This window comes from Periplaneta americana, chromosome 13 (genome assembly GCF_040183065.1).
Source record: "Periplaneta americana isolate PAMFEO1 chromosome 13, P.americana_PAMFEO1_priV1, whole genome shotgun sequence".
Taxonomy (NCBI): Eukaryota; Metazoa; Arthropoda; class Insecta; order Blattodea; family Blattidae; genus Periplaneta; species Periplaneta americana.
The window spans coordinates 99,983,912-100,004,537 of NC_091129.1; the positions used below are offsets into that span (position 1 = coordinate 99,983,912).

General features: G+C 36.1%; 1 protein-coding gene and 11 non-coding genes across 12 annotated transcripts in view; all 12 read left to right on the plus strand.

The window, feature by feature from the left end:
• The window catches only part of spz3 (Spaetzle domain-containing protein 3), a 339,160-nt gene that overhangs the window by 249,604 nt on the left and 68,930 nt on the right, over positions 1 to 20,626 (plus strand). The gene's annotated exons all lie outside the window — the stretch shown is intronic.
• Positions 5 to 76, plus strand: TRNAT-UGU (transfer RNA threonine (anticodon UGU)). Its single transcript has one exon. It is a non-coding gene; the product is annotated as a tRNA-Thr (tRNA).
• On the plus strand, positions 278 to 349 carry TRNAT-UGU (transfer RNA threonine (anticodon UGU)). Its single transcript has one exon. It is a non-coding gene; the product is annotated as a tRNA-Thr (tRNA).
• On the plus strand, positions 415 to 486 carry TRNAT-UGU (transfer RNA threonine (anticodon UGU)). The gene has a single exon. It is a non-coding gene; the product is annotated as a tRNA-Thr (tRNA).
• Positions 552 to 623, plus strand: TRNAT-UGU (transfer RNA threonine (anticodon UGU)). The gene has a single exon. It is a non-coding gene; the product is annotated as a tRNA-Thr (tRNA).
• On the plus strand, positions 689 to 760 carry TRNAT-UGU (transfer RNA threonine (anticodon UGU)). Its single transcript has one exon. It is a non-coding gene; the product is annotated as a tRNA-Thr (tRNA).
• TRNAI-UAU (transfer RNA isoleucine (anticodon UAU)) lies at positions 826 to 897 on the plus strand. Its single transcript has one exon. It is a non-coding gene; the product is annotated as a tRNA-Ile (tRNA).
• TRNAT-UGU (transfer RNA threonine (anticodon UGU)) lies at positions 963 to 1,034 on the plus strand. Its single transcript has one exon. It is a non-coding gene; the product is annotated as a tRNA-Thr (tRNA).
• TRNAT-UGU (transfer RNA threonine (anticodon UGU)) lies at positions 1,100 to 1,171 on the plus strand. The gene has a single exon. It is a non-coding gene; the product is annotated as a tRNA-Thr (tRNA).
• On the plus strand, positions 1,237 to 1,308 carry TRNAT-UGU (transfer RNA threonine (anticodon UGU)). The gene has a single exon. It is a non-coding gene; the product is annotated as a tRNA-Thr (tRNA).
• On the plus strand, positions 1,374 to 1,445 carry TRNAT-UGU (transfer RNA threonine (anticodon UGU)). Its single transcript has one exon. It is a non-coding gene; the product is annotated as a tRNA-Thr (tRNA).
• TRNAT-UGU (transfer RNA threonine (anticodon UGU)) lies at positions 1,511 to 1,582 on the plus strand. Its single transcript has one exon. It is a non-coding gene; the product is annotated as a tRNA-Thr (tRNA).

The window sequence follows — 20,626 nt, forward strand, 5'->3', positions numbered from 1 at the left end:
AGCTGTCTTCTTAGCTCAGAGGTAGAGGACTAGTCTTGTAAACTAGAGGTCGTGAGTTCGAAACTCACAGAAGGCTAATATAGTACAGGATCTATGTATGAAACTATTATACAAGGCGTGTATTTTGAACATCAGCCAGCTGTTTTCTTAGCTCAGAGGTAGAGCACTAGTCTTGTGAATTAAGAGTCGTGAGTTCGAACCTCACAGAAGGCTAATATATTACAGGATCTATGTATGAAACTATTATACAAGGAGTGTATTTGAACATCAGCCAGCTGCCTTTTTAGCTCAGAGGTAGAGCACTAGTCTTGTAAACTGGAGGTCGTGCGTTCAAACCTCACAGAAGGCTAATATATTATAGGATCTATGTATGAAACTATTATACAAGGCGTGTATTTTGAATACCACACAGCTGCCTTCTTAGCTCAGAGGTAGAGCACTAGTCTTGTAAACTAGAGGTCGTGAGTTCAAACCTCACAGAAGGCTAATATATTACAGGATCTATGTATGAATCTATTATACAAGGCATGTATTTTGAATACTACACAGCTGCCTTCTTAGCTCAGAGGTAGAGCACTAGTCTTGTAAACTAGAGGGCGTGAGTTCGAACCTCACAAAAGGCTAATATATTACAGGATCTATGTATGAAACTATTATACAAGGCGTGTATTTTGAACAACACACAACTGCCTTCTTAGCTCAGAGGTAGAGCACTAGTCTTGTAAACTAGAGGTCGTGAGTTCGAACCTCACAGAAGACTAATATATTACAGGATCTATGTATGAAACTATTATACAAGGCGTGTATTTTGAATACCAGACAGCTGCCTTCTTAGCTCAGAGGTAGAGTACTAGTCTTATAAACTAGAGGTCGTGAGTTCGAACCTCACAGAAGGCTAATATATTAAAGGACCTATGTATGAAACTATTATACAAGGCGTGTATTTCGAAGAACACACAGCTGCCTTCTTAGCTCAGAGGTAGAGCACTAGTCTTGTAAACTAGAGGTCGTGAGTTCAAACCTCACAGAAGGCTAATATATTACAGGATCTATGTATGAAACTATTATACAAGGCGTCTATTTTGAATACCACACAGCTGCCTTCTTAGCTCAGAGGTAGAGCACTGGTCTTGTAAACTAGAGGTCGTGAGTTCAAACCTCACAGAAGGCTAATATATTACAGGATCTATGTATGAAACTATTATACAAGGCGTGTATTTTGAACAACACACAGCTGCCTTCTTAGCTCAGAGGTAGAGCACTAGTCTTGTAAACTAGAGGTCGTGAGTTCAAACCACACAGAAGGCTAATATATTACAGGATCTATGTATGAAACTATTATACAAGGCGTCTATTTTGAATACCACACAGCTGCCTTCTTAGCTCAGAGGTAGAGCACTAGTCTTGTAAACTAGAGGTCGTGAGTTCAAACCTCACAGAAGGCTAATATATTACAGGATCTATGTATGAAACTATTATACAAGGCGTGTATTTTGAAAATCAGCCAGCTGCATTCTTAGCTCAGAGGTAGAGCACTAGTCTTGTAAACTACGGGTCGTGAGTTCGAATCTCACAGAAGGCTGATATATTACAGGATCTATGTATGAAACTATTATACAAGGCGTGTATTTTGAATAACACACAGCTGCCTTCTTACGGATGGGGAAAACCTCGGAAAAAACCAATAACATAATCAGCCCAAGCGGAAATGGAACCCACGCTCGAGCGCAACTCCGGATCAGCAGACAGACGAGCTGCCGTCTGAGCTACGGCAGTGGCTAATTTTCTGTAATAATTCCGTTTTAATCTCATATTTCTCATCGTGAGATAATTATTTCTCGACATTCGGTATGAAAATAATTACCATGACAAGAAATATTCTTTGAGCTCAATTAAATTATCAGAAAACTATCAGCAGATGTGGTATTAGTGTTGGAAGCTTATGTACTAAGATGATTATTGAGGTCGCCTCGCTTAATTTTATATGAATATCATAAGTTTAAAAATGAATGGAAGTATTCTGGCAGTTTATTTTGCGACTAGCATAATACCCTTACTCCCAATCCAGGCGTCTCTTGAATAATTCACTATCGCTTCCCTCTCGTTTAAATGATTGAGTAGTTTTTATGTTCGAAAATGAGCTTACAATGTAGAATGTTCGTGAATTGTCCACCATAAAAGGTGTGGCTAGACGCTGAACAGGTACTTCAATTGTAGGTGAGAAAAATATTTCTTAGTCAGGGGATTTAATATCTTGCTACAATATCGGTTTGTACAAGAGAGGAAGGGCTATTTCCTGTCGCGTGATTCACCTGAGCTGTTGTCTTACCTGGTGAGAATTGCTGACGGTTGATATGCACGGTTTGTTACTCCCGGTAGTAGATAATCCACAACGTCAGCCGCTCACTTGTCTGAAACAAATGAAAAACTGCGTTTATTTTGAATGTCTCTCATTGTTCAATAAAGCACTCCTGTGCAAATGGAATATTTGCTCATACTTTTTCGCACATTGCAAACAGGAGTGCAATATAAAATCTATTTTTTTTTCATTCTTATAATACAAAATATTTAAGAGAAATTAACATGATGCTATAAAAATTATGTGATTTTCGGCATTCCATCTATCTTTCTAGATGTGTGTCTGTCTGTACAGTACATAACGATTTTACTGAACTGTTGGACGAAATTGTTTTCAAATTCAATATACCCTACAACCTAAAATCATGCACATGAAGTAGGAATAATTTTACTCAAAAATGAGTGTGTTTTTATTTAAAAAACAATATCGTACATAGGCCTAATAGGAACACGCTTAATCGTTTAAAAATATTCCTGTACATATTGTGTGTAGCAAAATGTTCAATACTGAATGCTTAGTCTAATTTTGCTAATTAAATTCACAGAAAAACTCTGCAAGCTGTAAAATTTACGAAAATAATAATTACTTCATTTTTCGCGAAAGTAAACATTCTGTTTCTGCAAATATTTTTAAGCTTGGCTTATGTAGAATTTCGAAAGACGTCAAAAGTTACATTTGTTGTAGAGTATTTATATATGAACAAATGAAAGTAGGTTTACAGAATATTGAAACGATAATTATTGGGCAATTTAAAGGACTTCTTGAACTAACTAGCTTTGCTAAATTTAATTAATTCTTCTTCTACTATAAATAATAAAATTGGTAGCATCCAAGGTCACTATACAATACGCTGTATCATAAATGATACATAGAGGAAGGTCTCTCAGCACCGGACACTTAAGCCTTTTCAAGAATTGTGGAAAATTTAAGTAGGGGAGAGTTGGGTAGTATCGGACATCGGGTAATATCGGACAGTGAGTTTCTTTCATCTACCACACGATGATAGTATCTGATTGACATAATGTCGCATACAGAAACGTAACCATGTCATTCAGGTGCTACCATATGGTGGTAGATGAAAGAAACGCACGTCCGATTTTACCCATGTCCGATACTACCCAACTCTCCCCTAACTTTTAACAATAATAGTACTGCAAATATGATCAATTGACTTTTACTTTGACAATCTATTAATTTAATGCCATACAATTAAGACAAATTACAAACAACCTTGATATTACAGTACAGCAAAAAATGGATCTCAGTATCGGACATACAGTGAACACCATTTTTCATACAATTTAAAACAAATACATGCAGTTGAAAAGAAGGAATCATTAGGATGAAAGTATTTTCAATCGAAAGTGGACATTTTTGATACTTTAACAATCCTTTGCCACACTAGGTTGAAGACACTGATTATGTGGGACAATTATTTGATTTATTGATAATAATCACATACAAAACAATCAATGTTATCTGAATCGGTACAGTTCAAATGCACCCAATCTGTACACAAAGTTCACAGTACCCAGGATTCACCACTTGCTTCCAAACAAATTATGCATTCTGTTTCATCTCATGTTAAAGTCGATAGTTCTCTTTTATGATTTCATTTTCTTCGCCAGATTTTCTCTGTGCTAATTGAATTATCTGATTTTAGTTCCTTAACTATGTCTCTTAAGGTACTTTCAAGAACAGAGACATGAGCAGCTGCCTTTCTGATAGTGATCTCCTCTTCCGTAACTTTCTGCAATGAACATTTCATATTATTCTCTTCCCATTTGCCTCTCTCATTATTTTCCACGTCAGAACAAAGGTCTTGAAATAAAAAATAGGCTATTAAATGTTATCCTTAATGACATTCTCTTGCCCGGTGCTGGGGGAACAGATGCTGTCCGACACTGGATGACTAACGCGCTGACCTAAAATTTCCTGCTTCCACATCATAGTCACTTGCAAACTCAATTTTATTAAAATTTGACTTACGTGGTTTCTCAAAAAACGGATTCAAATAAGCTCTGAGTAGCTGGCAGAAGTGTATCGATGACCTAGGAAACTATTTTTTAACTTCTTCAGGCCTGATGTACATTATAGTGTACATTGGTTTTTTCTTTCTTTTTTTTTTCTGGAATGTCTTCGATAATTTTAAATATTTTGAAAAATGTAATGTGATAGAAATGGAGAGTATTATTTTTGAAACATTTCTATACCTGAATTAAAAATTAAATTTAAAATTTTGGGACCCAGGGGTCAGAATTGTCCCCAAATTTTAATTTTCTGTGAAGACTTGATTTAGAAATTTTAGATCCCCAGAATGATTATGTGACCAGTTTTTCTTTTTCAATGTTTAATATAAATTCAAGACTGAGGGGGTTAAATTAACCAGAATTCGAATTTGTAAGTTCGGATTAAATTTGGTAAAAACTGAACATCAACAAAATCCGTTGAATAGTCAAAATGATTACTGTACCATGCAAACAGAAGCTATGTCTAAATCCATCCTGTATTTCGTGGGAATCAATTTTCTTGCTGCACCACAATATGTCACATAATGAGAAAGTAAAAGCAATGACATTGAAACTCGAAAATGCTAAGTTTACCACGGATAACGTCGGACAGACAAAATAACTTTTAGAATATTAATTGGAAAGACGAATAAACTATAGAATAACTAGCCTGTAAGTGTAATTCCATGAGCAGAAAGAATTTGGGGCGACCCATAACAGAGAAGGATAATTTTTACTGACAAGCAAACATTCTGTTGGGGGCAAATAAAAAAGTTAAATCTTTTTCTTCCACTACGTTAATAATGTCAAAATAAGTGTGTATACAAATTTTGGCCAATCGACCGCAATTACCAGGTCATCCAGAAAGCTATTTTCCCTGGACCGTTTACAGAAAAAGCACAATTTCATGGAAATATTTATTGAAATAGATACAGCAATTGTTGCGCTATTTTTCAACATATCCCCTGCTGGAACTGAGACATTTATCATACCATGGGGTTAAATTTTGTATCCTTGTGTCGTAGAAGTCAGCCGCCTGGGATCGGAACCAGCGTTTGACAGCCGTCTGCACCTCTCTGTCGATCCCATGATTTTACAAATGTCTCAATTGCGGTGGGGAATATGTTAAAAAATAGCTCAACAATTGCTGTGTCTGTTCCAATAAACTTTCTTCAATGAAATTGTGTTTTCTTTCTGTTAACGGCCTCTGGCGAACTTATTTATTTACGGCCCTCGTAATTGCGGTCGAGTGACCAAATTTTGTATAAGCACTTCTTTTCACATTATTAACGTTGTGAAAGAAAAAAAAAAATTTTATCTGCCCCCATCAGAATGTTTGCTTGTGAGATGTAATAACCCAGTAGCTGATTACGGTTCTGGTAGTGATGACGAACATTAACATTGTTTAATGTTGTTGTGTACTTTATGGCGGAAATCAGACATAAAACGTGTTACGTAAAAACATCTGAAAGACGACATTCGTTGTTAAAATTTCCGGAGCATAACTTATTGCATGTCCCATCGCGGTGAATGGCGGAAAGCGAAAATTAGCAGAAACGTCATGAAATTCCTACTCATATAACGACAAAAAATATTACAGTAGACCTTCTGCAAATAATTACCCGTATCTTATATTTCACTGGGATGCCCCTTAATACTAACTTCGTAGGAAACATGAACTTGGATTATATGACATCCGCTGCTCTGTTACGCATAAAATAAAATTATATAAGATGAATCAGTGCAATTATACACACGTTGGAAAGAGCAGGAGGGAGAGAAGCAAAGTAAGAAGAAATGGGCAGGAGAAGAAAAACAAGGAAAAGAGATTAGGGGAAAAAGGGAAGAAGCTAAGAAAAGGGAAAATATAAATATGAAGAGAAAAGGCGAAAAGGAAAAGAAACGCATGAAGAAGTCAAAAGGAAAATATGGGAAAATGAGGGAAAACGGAAAAGAATCAGATGCAAAAGAGAAAAGAAAAAAATGAGAAGGAAAGGAAAGAAGATAAAATAAAAGAGAAAAATGAAGAAAAGATTAGTGAACAATATGAAGAAGATATACATGTAAGAGTATTATACATTAAGAGAGAGAAAGGCATAACTTTCCGCGAGGTACATAGTTGGAGCCCGAGGGATTTATCTCGAGGGCTACAAATGTGCTGAGGGGAAAATGTATTTTGATCTCATGGTGTATAGGCTAATTATATTCATTTCGAATATTTTGGGAATTAATAATGTTTTTGAGTTTAAATAAATCATCACAGTGTGCTTTTAATGAACGTAAGTTTTCAGTATACCAATATTTATGTTGTTTTGTAGTTATTACCTTAACAGATTTTAATGGAACACCCAGAACAATGGAAGGAGTCCATAATCGTACCTATTTTTAAGAAGGGGGACAAGACTAACTGTAGTAACTTCCGAGGAATATCACTTTTGTTGACGTCGTACAAAATTTTGTCGAATATCCTTTTGAGAAGATTAACTCCATATGTACATGAAATTATTGGGGAACATCAGTGTGGTTTTAGGCGTAACAGATCGACTATTGATAAGATGTTTTGTATTCGACAGATAATGGAGAAAAACTGGGAGTATAAGGGTACAGTACATCAGTTATTCATAGATTTCAAAAAGGCGTATGACTCGGATAAGAGAGAAGTTTTATATAATATTCTTATTGAATTTGGTATTCCCAAGAAACTAGTTCGATTAATTAAAATGTGTCTTAGTGAAACTTACAGCAGAGTCCGTATAGGCCAGTTTCTATCTGATGCTTTTCTAATTCACTGCGGGCTAAAGCAGGGAGATGCACTATCACCTTTACATTTTAATTTCGCTCTAGAATATACCATTAGGAAAGTTCAGGATAATAGACAGGGTTCGGAGTTGAATGGGTTACATCAGCTTCTTGTCTATGCGGATGACGTGAATATGCTAGGGGAAAATCCACAAACGATTAGGGAAAACGCGGAAATTCTAGTTGAAGCAAGTAAAGCGATAGGGTTGGAAGTAAATCCCGAAAAGACTAAGTAGATGATTATGTCTCGTGACCAGAATATTGTACGAAATGGAACTATAAAAATTGGAGATTTATCTTTCGAAGAAGTGGAAAAATTCAATTATCTTGGAGCAACAGTAACAAATATAAATGACACTCGGGAGGAAATTAAACGCAGAATAAATATGGGAAATGCGTGTTATTATTCGGTTGAGAAGCTTTTGTCATCTAGTCTGCTGTCAAAAAATCTGAAAGTTAGAATTTATAAAACAGTTATATTACCGGTTCTTCTGTATGGTTGTGAAACTTGGACTCTCACTTTGAGAGAGGAACAGAGATTAAGGGTGTTTGAGAATAAGTTTCTTAGGAAAATATTTGGGGCTAAGAGGGATGAAGTTACAGGAGAATGGAGAAAGTTACACAACACAGAACTGCACGCATTGTATTCTTCATCTGACATAATTAGGAACATAAAATCCAGACGTTTGAGATGGGCAGGACATGTAGCACGTATGGGTGAATCCAGAAATGCATATAGAGTGTTAGTTGGGAGGCCGGAGGGAAAAAGACCTTTGTGGAGGCCCAGACGTAGATGGGAAGATAATATTAAAATGGATTTGAGGGAGGTGGGATATGATGGTGGAGACTGCTCAGGATAGGGTCCAATGGCGGGCTTATGTGAGGGCGGCAATGAACATCCGGGTTCCTTAAAAGCCAGTAAGTAAGTAAGTAAGACCCTGATTGACTGCCCACATATAAAGATTAAAAATTGTAGTAAATTTAAGATCTATGTTATCTATATAATATACAGCTATCCGATTTATTGAGTGCAACAAACCAAGGATTTTTTTAATATTATGATCATCTATCACTCTTATTAATTTCCTATTATTACAAAAGCTCATAGGACGATTTTTATCTAATTTTATTTTTATTAAAATAGTATTGTGGTCTGAAAGAACTGTATGTATAATAGAAGAACTCCAAGACTTACATGTATATCAGTAGCAATGTTATCAACACATTAACTTATGTTTACCAAGCCAGGTCTCGTAATTTCATTAGTAGTTATTTGAAGACCAAAACAACTCAATATATTTCTTAGATCTCTCTCATATCTATAATTTGTATTAAAATGTACATTAAAATCTGCTGCATTAATATAATTAAACCATGTTTTATGAATATAACATAGCATATTATAAAAACAGTCTAAAAAACTTTTAAAATCACTATATTATCATTGAAGGGTCTATACAGGATGATTCACGAGGATTTACCGACTTTTACCGACGTATTTCCGAAGACATTCTGAGCAAAAAATGTCATATAAACATGGGCCCTATTCTCAATATTTACAGAGTTACGTGAAAGCGTGATCTTGGTCAGCGTACAGTCAGCAGGCAGCGCGAGCGCTACGGAAATCAAAGATGCAGTTACTTAGCGACGAGGGCCGTTCACAATCATGCGGCCAAGTGTACTCCAGCGGACGGCGATATTTTTTAAAATGTTAATGTTTAAACTCTCCAAGACTGTAAATTAGGATGCAAAATCGAACTGCAAATATTTAAGTCGGTGGAAATGGTGTGAATTGTAATAATTATTGTTGTGATAAGTGCGTAAGAATAGTTAAAAATGGAAAATATGTCTGTACCAAGCAACTAAGGAGTTCACAGCACATTTTTAGGTTCATAATACTTGCCAATTAAAGAAATGATACTTCTGAATGGTTCATTCTCTCTTACTGTTATTCTTTTACCTTCAAACTAAAAACAAAACGTATTTTAAAAACAACTTTAAATTAGTGTAACTCTGAAAATATTGAGAATAGGAACTATGTTTTTATAACTTTTTTTTGCTCAAAATGTCTTCAGAAATAATCTCCGTAAAGGACGGTAAATCCTCGTGAATCACTCTGCATAATGACATAACAATAAGTCTTTCATTAATTAATTCAATTGCAGTTGTCTTACAAATCATTTGTATTGATAATTCATTTACTTCATTAATGATTTTGATTTCCTGACACACGGAAACAGTTCAAAGTGTACTACACTACCGACAGCATAATAAATTCGATTACACTCTCCAAAATCCTTTGACATTTTGATTGAATAGTTTCTCAAGTTGGCTGCACTGACCATGAGTGTCGTATATCAAAATACTCATCTTAATAACCCCTTATCGTCTCCATCAATTTGGCACCGTTAACCTCAGACATACTGTAATGTTTATTTCTAGCTGCTTTACTACAATAGACATTGTAATAGAGCATGTGACCTAATTTATGGAATTATATGAAATAAATGTAACATCCAGCTATGTTGAAATTGAGGCCAATCAATAGGACAGTCTGTATTCACTCTGCAGTGCCCAAGAGCTACGCATAACAGCAGTACAACAAATCTCGTCTTGTGAGCAAAAGTGTAACAACAAACCCTTGAGTAGTATAGAAATCACTTATACTGCAGTAAATTTTTCTTATGCAGGGTAGAAGTAATAAAACTATGTATATTTTGACAGCTTATTCCTGGGGTAGAGTTCAACAAAAAATTGGAATACCATATTAGTGCCAAATTAATAATTTTCCCCTTTTAACATGTTTTAGTCCGTAACTACTATCTGTACGATTCTAACTTTTACTCTTATCGTTATAGAAACTGATAATTATTCATCCTTTTGCAGTTTTTCAATAAAATGAACAGTTTTCTTGCAAGTCAAATAAAAAGATTAACATGTATCGTTATTTCCTGTCATTAGGAAGTCTGGCAACTCTATTCGAGTGACTAAGGGACGGAACTGTGCTATTCAGACCGATTTGCGTGTGTGGTTTCGTAACTGAGCCGGCGTCGCGCTGTTGCCAAACTGCGCAGATTTTCACCTAATTTTCTAATAAATCATGCATTTAATTACAAAACAAATAACAGTTTTTTTATTTATTTTAATGTATTTCACTGTTCCCTTTAATATGCACAGTTATTTCGCTCCCGCTCTGTATTTTATTTAATGACGTTTTCAATACAGAGGTTATTCCGCGCTGAAATTCAAGGTGGGGGTGAAATGGTCAGCAAATTTTGCTTAGAAACTTCTATCGAGAATAGGACTATTTTACAGGCCGTAAATCTAGACATGGGTCCCACAGCTTTAACCTCCTGCCGGAGGAAGTCAAGCTAAGGAATTTATCGTCCTTTAAAACACATCGCCCTGAATTTGAACCAACATCGAATCTAACGGTTAGCATTGTACAGTAATTACTAAGCCAACGAGAACGACACAAACTTCTTACATTGGTACAGATGTATGTAGGGTAAAGTTGCCTTATTCCGTGATACTTTACTTAAATTGAATGTCAGTCAAAGTTTTGCCTTTCGACCATAGTGCCAGACATTTTTCTCGAAAGAGTGCATCTTTCGCCTACTGTGAGACATTGGTCAACTTCTTAGAAAGATATCTAATACTGTGACATTTAATGGAAAAAACGTCTCACGGAATTAGGAGTATCAAGGAATTAGGCAACTTTACCCTGTCCTATTAAAATAAGTCTCAGCTCAGGATTAAAGAATCTAAAAATACAATCATTTGCTTCTATTCGACAACATTTTGAATTCGCGCTACCTAGCAAAGTTTTGAAATGGAATGGAATTTCTGGAGAGGTGCACTACGACCCAGCACTGCGACCCTTTACGATCTATTGCGCTATCTCTCAAGCTAGGCGCATTCCCAAACCCACACCGGCTGACTACACTAAGGTTCGCTGCGTAACTTACACAGATTTCGAACAGACAGCCTCACTCGTCCCTACGCCAGCTCCTCCCATACATCGCCAGCCGGCGTTCGGAGACTGCTATGAAATGATGACGAAATGGGGAAATGTTGGCGAAATGATGTAGATGCCTAATATGGAGAAACGGGAGAATCCCGAGAAAAACCCCAACTACGACCTTGTCCGCCATAAGTGTCACTGTGGGTTTTTCAATTAAAATGGCCAGGACTCGAACCCGAACTGCCTGCGTGACAAGCTTAAGGTCGACCATTCAGCCACCGCAGGGGTTAGCTCTTACTATGTTCCAATTTTAAGGCTTTGTATGTTTCTAGACTACCTGTCACCAAATTTGCGTCTTTGACTCAAGTCTAGTGCGTTGGTCTTCCATCCATGCAGACCAGGTTGTGATAGGCCTATAATTTGTGGTGGATGAAGCAGAGGTTCCAGAGGTTTTTCTCGGGATACTTCCGTTATCTTCTATCATTTCATCAACACTCTCCACCTTCCCCTCATTTCATATGATATATGCAATATTTAAAAATAAGCTGGGATGGAATCTTGATAGTGTAGGTACGTGTTTTCGATGCTGATGTAGGAAGAGCTTGGAGCGCTCCGGGCCATTGGGGCTTATCGGGCTACTAGTGTGGGATGGGACCTGACTCTTATAAGGGGCTCGGACAAGATGGCCCACCTGTCAGTGTCGGATTCATGAATCCTACTCGGGCACCTGTCAAACTTGGACAACCATCGCACATACAGATTTTTTCAAAAGAAATGGTCAAAAATTTAGGAATGAGAAATAAAAACGAAAAGAAGCAAAAAAGTTCCAGTAAATATGAGTCCGCAAATTAACCGTTTACGAGATAATCCCATTTTTTTGCTGGTTGGAGACGCCAATGAACCGAGCGCCTGGATACGGTAAAGCGGCAACATTCATGTTTGGTATGTATGCCGCACTCTCCCCATCTCGTTTCCTTATAAGTGTGAGACGATATCTAAACAGACGATACGCTGAATGGTGGATAGGTAGAGGAGGACCTGTACCTACACCACCGGATTTAAATCCTTTGGATTTTTGTGTATGGGGTTATGCAAAAAGCCTAGTTTACACAATAGACATGACCACACCTGAAGAATTGCAACATCGGTTTGTAGATGCTTTCCAGCAAATGAAGAATGACCCAGGATTGCTCGAGCGCATTCTTGGGTCTTTGCGGAGAAGACTAGACAGATGCGTTCGAATGCATGACCAGCATTTTGAACACCTGCTGTAAAATTCTTCAGTTAACTTGTTTATACCGTACTGTACTTTGTTTATACACAAACTTTACTGTTGTTCAAACAAAAAAAAATTATTTTGTGTATGTTTAATCACATTTCTGTGATGTTGAAGCGAAAATTGTGAATTTTACTCTTTCGTGATTGATAGATTAAGTTAAATAAAATTGTTACTGCTTTTGTTGGGATTAGCATTAGTATTCAGCGGGCCACAACCATAACAAAATGACATTATCTCGTAGGGCTAAATGGTTAATTTTGCGGACCCATAGGCTATTTAATGGAACTTTCTAGCTTCTCTACTTTTTTACTCTTCATCCCTAAATTTTTACCATCACTTTATAAACAACCTGTATAAGGGTGCACAATGAGCCAAAGCGTGCTTAAGTGTAAGTATTCGTCCCGGGTTCAGCCCTCGAAAAACCAAGACAAACAAACCAATCAGACCAGAATGTCTAGTATTTCAGGAGATAATTCTGTACGTGGACGGACAGAAAGGGAAGTTTACGTACCGATAATGCAAAATAATTTTTTCTCATAATCAGGATATATCAATATGTGTATTTACTACATATATATTTTTCTGCATCGTCATTTCGTATGAGAGGCAAAAGTCTTATCTATAGCACAAACATAATTCCTCTTAATATAAAGTCATTACGGTAATGGTATTCCAGTATTGTTTGTCAAGCTTAAAACCATATGTTATATATTTATTAATTCCTTTTCTATTGTAAAATTACTTTACTAACGTTATGTGTTCATCTTTCATCTTATTGTTGGATTTCTCCCGATAGTTTAATCTCCTGTGTTTCCCTTCATTCTGCCAATAATAATATCACACAAAGCGGAAAGTTCAGTTTAAACTTAAGGATTACTACTCCATTCTCATCTACGGTCTAAGTAGTATTGTTTTCAGCGACAAATCCAGATTTGATTCCCGCGTGGGAAGTAGTAAAATTTATCTCCTATCCTCTTACAGTTAATGAGTGCGTTGTCCTTGTATTTTCTTTCCCTGTGTTTTCTTCTGGCCAGACCAGACCAGAGAATACCGCTACTTCTGGAACTGCCAACTCTTCGGTGCTTCCTTAGTTTTCTGAGTTTCTCTCGCATTCTTTGCAGCGAGTAAAATATTATTAATTCGTATTATTACTTACTGTATGTTACATGTTTGACATTAAACGCACCTACTATCACATACATTGTAAGGAATGATTTATTAGTTTTCCAGCATTTTAAATATTTGAAGAACATTTTTAATAAATTACTACTGAGAAATATTAATAGTTTTCTAATGATAAAATAAATGCACAAAAATACATTTTAACACAGCGCAAATAAACGTCTAAATAATCGCAGACTTGCCAGACATTAAAATTCCTATTAGTAAAATTTCATCTTTATAATATCAATTTATCACACTGTGTAGTTGAAGATATAGTGTAGAACTGTCAATTCGTTGTATAAAGATACGTCGATTATTTTGTAGATTCACAGATGTCTTATTTTTCGTAAACAGAGTTGAAAACCCTAGATACTTCTGAATGTAAAATGCAGGGATGCCAGTTGTGGCATACCTCACAAGCCGGGATAAGTCATTCATCCATTCCTTTAATCCCATGTGTCATTCACATGATAAGGTAAAGGGGATTTGTATTCATTGTCAAGTGGCAGAATTCAACGCAATATCGTTCGGAAAATTACCACTTTAAAGAGCAATGGGAAAATGAATACATACTTCTGTAAAACAATCACAAAGCACGTGAGCCTTCGCTGCATGTATGAGTTTTATGTTTGGTTCTACATAGTCTACTACTTCATTAAGGGGTTAGATACAGCTTACACCAGTAAAATTTTTGGAAATATTCTACATTTTTTTCCTCCATTTCTGTACCGTGTACAATAATGAAAATTGGTATGTGTAAAACACTATCCTTCTGCTATATGAAAAAAAAAATGTTTTTACGATTTAAAAAATATTATTTATATTTTTTTTTTTCCAAAATTCCAAATGGGGGCAGTTTACTGTGCAGTGATGAAGCGTTTCCCTCATATCTCATAAAATTGTTAACTTTTTCATGTTGCCTCTTTCATTTTATTGCTGAAACTCATGCTTACAATATCATGCCCTTTCAACTACATTCCTCAATAAATATTTTTTTTTTTATTTTGTGTTAGAAGAAAGTACTGACATTTGACCATTTTTAAATGAATTTATTTTTTCTCAGACAATCTATTAAAGGTAGAGAAGTGATCTTGCATCATATTGTAGATATGACATGCATAAATAAACATAAAATATTTCATCACAGAATGTTGGATAGTTTTTGATATATGTGGGAAACGCTTCATCACTGCACAGTGAACTGAATTTTGAAAACAAAAATTTAAATAATATTTTAAAAATCGTAAAAATATTTTTTTTTCATATAGCAGAAGAACAGTGTTTTACACATTATTGTACAAGATACAGTAATGGAGCAAAAAAATGTTGAATATTTCAAAAATGTTACTGATCTAAGCTGTATCTAACCCCTTAAGAGCGACGATCGCTCTGAATTGACAGAAGTATATGATTTCCTTCCTCAGGCTATAGGCCTATACATCTTCAGCATAGGCTAATACTGTATAATTAAACTTAAACCTAAGGAATTAGACATTATTGAATTAAACATTAAATCTTCAGACGTACTGACCGCTAACCGGATTAAACATAATTCTCTATTTTTCTACCTGGGATCGAACTCATGTTTCCTCGATAATTAATTGGGTACGCTACCATTTGAATCACTCAAGAAAGTAATATTAATAAGGACATAATTGAGACCTCCCTCCAATAAGGGTATAACCAACAAATCTATAATACACGTTTCAGGGGGAAAGAAAATAATTTCAGGAGCATATTTCGTTAGTTCTAGCAGGACCATTTGATTAATCAAGGATACAAGTTTATTAAGCTATTGGAACATTCATTTATTGTAATAAATGGAAGATTCAAAATTACTTTTTCCATCGAAGTTACATATTTCGTTAATCTGATGTTACGCCCTTTTTCGAGGGAGGTCTTCAATTAGTGTGCGTGAAGTGTGAGTAAATGTTTTTAGGACCAGTAATATCCATACGCACACCGGGAACACGCTCTCCAGTACAAGAAGAAAAAGAACATAGTTGGAGGTAAGATGTTATCAGACGATCTTCATTAAATCTCGCAAGGTCGACACTTCATGGCCGAGAATGCATGCTGTACGTTAAACCATATTCGTTCCGAAAATCTATGTTTTGCCGCTCAATGCTAGCAAGCAAGACATGTGAGAAACACGTTTCAGTAGTCCACTGCTGATTGGAAGAACCCGTTAATGGTAAGTGGCATAGGGTGATTCATAATAAACTATGTCTCCTTTTGCTTTGCGAATTAATTTTTTTAAGAACCTGTAGGCCTACTACTGTCTTACTCTGTTAAGGTTGGTTCACAATAAACCGGGAACAGAAAAACGACAACGAGAACAAGAACGGAAATATTGTTGAAATAAATGTATCTAAATATGAGCATTCACAATTAACTATTATAAACGCTCATATTTAAATACACTTATTTTAACATTATTTCCGTTCTCGTTCTCGTTGTAATTTCAGTTCCCGGTTTATTGTGAACCGGCCTTTACATAGCTGAAAATCAACTGTAATAAATATTTAAATGAGCGAAGAAGTGAATCTGGAATTCAGTGACAAATATGGCTACACAGGAAGTGTACACGTATTGTAGGAAGTAGTGAAATGAGCTATTTTGAAATTTGACAAAAGAGAATTGTACTTTGTGAAACTTTTTAAACTAAACTTCACGAATTGCAAACATTCTACCTGCTGTCAATCATGTGAGTTGTATGCTAGGTATGTGAGCGTCATGCCTTCAAAGGGATGTGGATGGAGGTATAACAGTGACTTACTGTTCCGGAATTTCCACGCGATGTGACTAACTTCAGAAGAACTAAATACAGTCCGCATTTCACGGGAAGATTCGAGCAAGGAATGCTCCCATCCACCTGCTCCTTCAAGAACGCTGAGTTATACTAGTGAGAGACTACAGTCACTAATCGCGATTATCAACCTAATCGCGATTGGGGTTGTAGTGTGTCACCGTCCTGATCGCGATCAGGAGTTTAATCCTGATTCCAAAACTAGATAATCGCGCTGAGGCACAGCCCAGTGGACGAAAATAACATTTTAGTAATTTTTTGGTTTTGAAACACCTTGATTTATACAGGGACATCATTTTATTTTTACTAACATTTCTAATATTAACTTGGCTATACCTTTGGATCTATGATTGAGAACCGGAAACACCGTTTGCTACCCCTTTCCACGACTGGAGTTCGATGGTACTGACGTAATATACAAACAAATCACTTTACTAGGTATAGGAGGGAAGGAAAGTAGTTCATCCATTTACGTAAACTAGGAAATATCGCTATTTTCAGTTTGATAATTTTCATTAGGTTTTTGTTTAATCAAAATACAGTATAGTATTAACAATGAGTGTTTTTACTCACGAACTGAGCTATCTATGCGGAGGTATTCATTATGCAGTTTATATTATACTGTCTACAGCACATTAGCGTACACTATAGAGAATTAAGTTAAATTGAAAAATAATCATAATATGGATATTTAAACACATTTCTGAAAATTGTGGCAGTTCATTTCGATACAGGCTTCAGTTCTAATGTGCATATTATCTCACTATAGACTATTGTACGTAATTCCAATTACCAGGTTCGTACTTCGTATCAGTAACTCATGCTGAAATAATTCTGTACCTACCCTATAAAAGAGTACCTTACGTACTGTAAGTTCAGTCTTGACTTCTGCCCGATTCGAAAAGATAAAATTAGACATTCTCTCCACTGTTCGTCAAGTAGTTATGTCGCAGGGTCGTAGAAAGGGAGGAAACCACATGACGTTAATTACTTGACGAGGCCCTTTCATTTAGTAACATCTTTAGTAAAATCCTTTTATTTAAGTTATTTTTACGTAGACGTCCAATTCCTAACAGAACTTAATATTCTCAGAAAAGAGGTAAGACAGCCTAGCCACTAGCCTTTACAGAGAGGCGAATAGAAGCAGGTGGGGGAAACCGTAATGCGACGTAGGCAAATGATTCAATATTGGAAGCTCTTTCGTCACTGGAAAACGCGAACATATTTTTGGAACGTACTGTTTACTATGACCGTAAGGCTATTATGACTGTATATGCGGTCTTGGATCTGTGTGGAGGACGGTTGAACTTCATTAGCAGAAGGGATGGGAGTGAAATACATTCAAAAACTCAGGTACAATAAAAATTGAAGTAAAAATAAAATGATGTCCCTGTATTATTTAGGAAGTCGTGATAGCTTCTGCTGTGGAATTTTGTTACCCCTTCCATTGTACCATATGAAAGAAAAACGAAAATTAATGAATAGAAAATGATATTTGGCTTATTAGACGTATTGTAGAAATTTAATACAGCTGTAAGAAAAATAAAAAGGAATATATTAACAAATGGCAGACGAATTATTCATAATTATATGGAGGGAATAGAAGTCTGCTGAAAGATGTTTCATTTCAATAAATAATGGATTACAAATTAGAACTGATTTCTTTTTCAGATTTTTAATTTCAATCTCCATTATGACGTACAGTTGAGGTTAAGGATCATTTTAAAAATAAGTTTTATTAGAAAATAATATAAATCTTAGGCTTAATGATATAATTTTATAGGTTATAAAATCTCTTTCCAAAATAATATAAATAGCAACGGCATAAATTGCATCAGTTTAGATTGTAAAACATGTAAAAAAATTTAACAAATAAATTCCCATATCAAGCTGCAAGAAACGACAAAAAAAGGAAAAACAATGAATAAACATCAAAACAAGATATGAACTTCAGATGCTGTCCAGAAGGTAAACATATAAGTATGTACATAGAGAAAATTATTTCCTCTATGGTAATTCAGCTGTTGACCAGACGGGACCAAGCGTGACCTAGTGTGTCAACACATTTTCGGTAATCGCGATCTGAGATAATCGCAATTAGCGACTGTAGTTTGTCACTAGTATTACTGTCTTTCTTTCTCCTCTTAACCCGCAAAGACCATACTCCCCTCGCAGGGATCCTCTCGTGAAATTTGGACTGTACCTGACATGGCAGTCGATTCATATACCGAAACTCTTATTGCGAAACACTGCGAACTTATGTGTCATTATAATTTTCAAATTCCATTCTTTTTTTTTTTAGTTCAAACCTTGCCTATGGCGACAGATTTTTTTAAAGGACGATACACCGTTTTAGACATTAAGAAAAAATCTTTGAAAGCCAAAAATATGGAGCCTAGACAGGACATGAACCTACGACATTAGACTCCGCAAGAGTCTTTGTGTCAATTCAGGATGGATTTATTACCATTTATGCTTAACAGTATTAAAAATTTCTTATCCGTGTATCCGCTGCGAATGAAGAGCCACAAAGATGAGGAAGTGATATAAAGAAATGATTTAAGGAAACAGAAATCGCGGAAAGATTACACATGCATAGATGAAGGTCTTTAATTTTTCTCTTAGTTTACATTGCCGACTCACATAAGATTTCGCATCCGGTTTGTCGTGATTCAGAGATGGTGTCCTTCCGCTTCTGAAAAAGTTACCTACTTCGGAAAAACCTACAACAGTCACGCGTTAATGTAAGTTTATTACTAAGTTATTTAAAATGCTAATTATATCTGTACAATGGCTGTTCCAAGACTTGGAAACAATGTAAAAACGTGCCTTGCGATTTAACTTTTGTCCTGTTTCGATTAAAATCTTTTACTATACCGTCGTGTTAAATTCTGAAATAAGAAATCGAGACTGGAGACATAAGTGGAGTAGCCAGCTCTTTGTGGATGAGGTTTATCGAACTGACAAGAGAACCTTCCTCAACATCAGGAAGAAACTCCCCTTGAAAGATGTTGATCAATTCTCAGGATTAGAACCCACCTATAAGTTATCTTATGCTGAAACACCCCAATATCCTGTCTCATGATAAACTACAATTCGGGATTTTACATACACACCAAAGATTCTATCCTTAATCTCTACACACCCCCAAATACCGGGATTGGTTGACGGGTCTGGACTCTGTTTTCTGCCTATCCCAGCATCCAGAGCGATCAGCATCATCATCATCATCATCATCATCATCATCATCATCAAACAGCCCATTATGGGCCCTAGCCTTCTTCAGAATGTCCTTCCAGACTTTTCTACTTGCTGCTAAATTCTTCCAATTTCTAGTTCAGCAAGCTCAGCAAAACAGGACCTAAATGCAAGCAAATGGAAATAGTGGACATCAGATGGGAGCAATTCCGAAGCCGGTGAAGGAACTAAGATCTAAGTGGAGACTGACTAGAAGTAGAGTAACGCAAGTAGGAGATAGTTCAGGGAGTAGGAATTTGTATGAACCTATTACAATATGCGATGGATACGTACCTTACTGGAAGATGGCATATATTTAGTCTTACATTGATTAATTTGCAAATTTTCTAGCAGCACTTTCAAATCTTATAAAGGCTTCCTTCATTGCAGACTGCGTTCTTCCAATTATGTCAATGTTATCTGCATAGGCAAGAATTTGCACAGATTTATAGAATATCGTGCCTCTTAAGTTCAATTCAGCATCTCTGATAATCTTTTCTAATACTATATTAAAAAGTAAACAGAAAAGAGCATCTCCCTGTCTTACACCATTTTTAATATCGAATGATTCCGTCAATATTTTTGTATTCTAATTTGAGAGCGATCAGCAATTTAATCAATTAGGCCTATATCCGGAACGAGAGTGACAAATATGCCTCATCTCAGTTAATCTCTAAAAGCCAGAGACACATTTTCCTTATCCCCCTTAATAAGAAAATTACTCACCTTTCTCCACAGTAAGCCCTCAGAAAACTGACCGGTCATATCTTATTAGAGACATCTCACAGACAACTGGCTAGTCTAAATTAAATTTTCTCTAATCGGCGCCTTAACTTTTGTATGTCGCCTTCGGTACCTACTCTAGGTCAAGTTTACTCGAGCGTCACTCGCACAGCGCAAGGGCTTTGATCCCTTCTGTTGCGAGGACTGCGGATCCCCCACTTGCCACTCGTTTCCCAGGCTTTGACGTTTTCGGCGATCCTGCCCTGTTTCTCTTCTGTCGTGG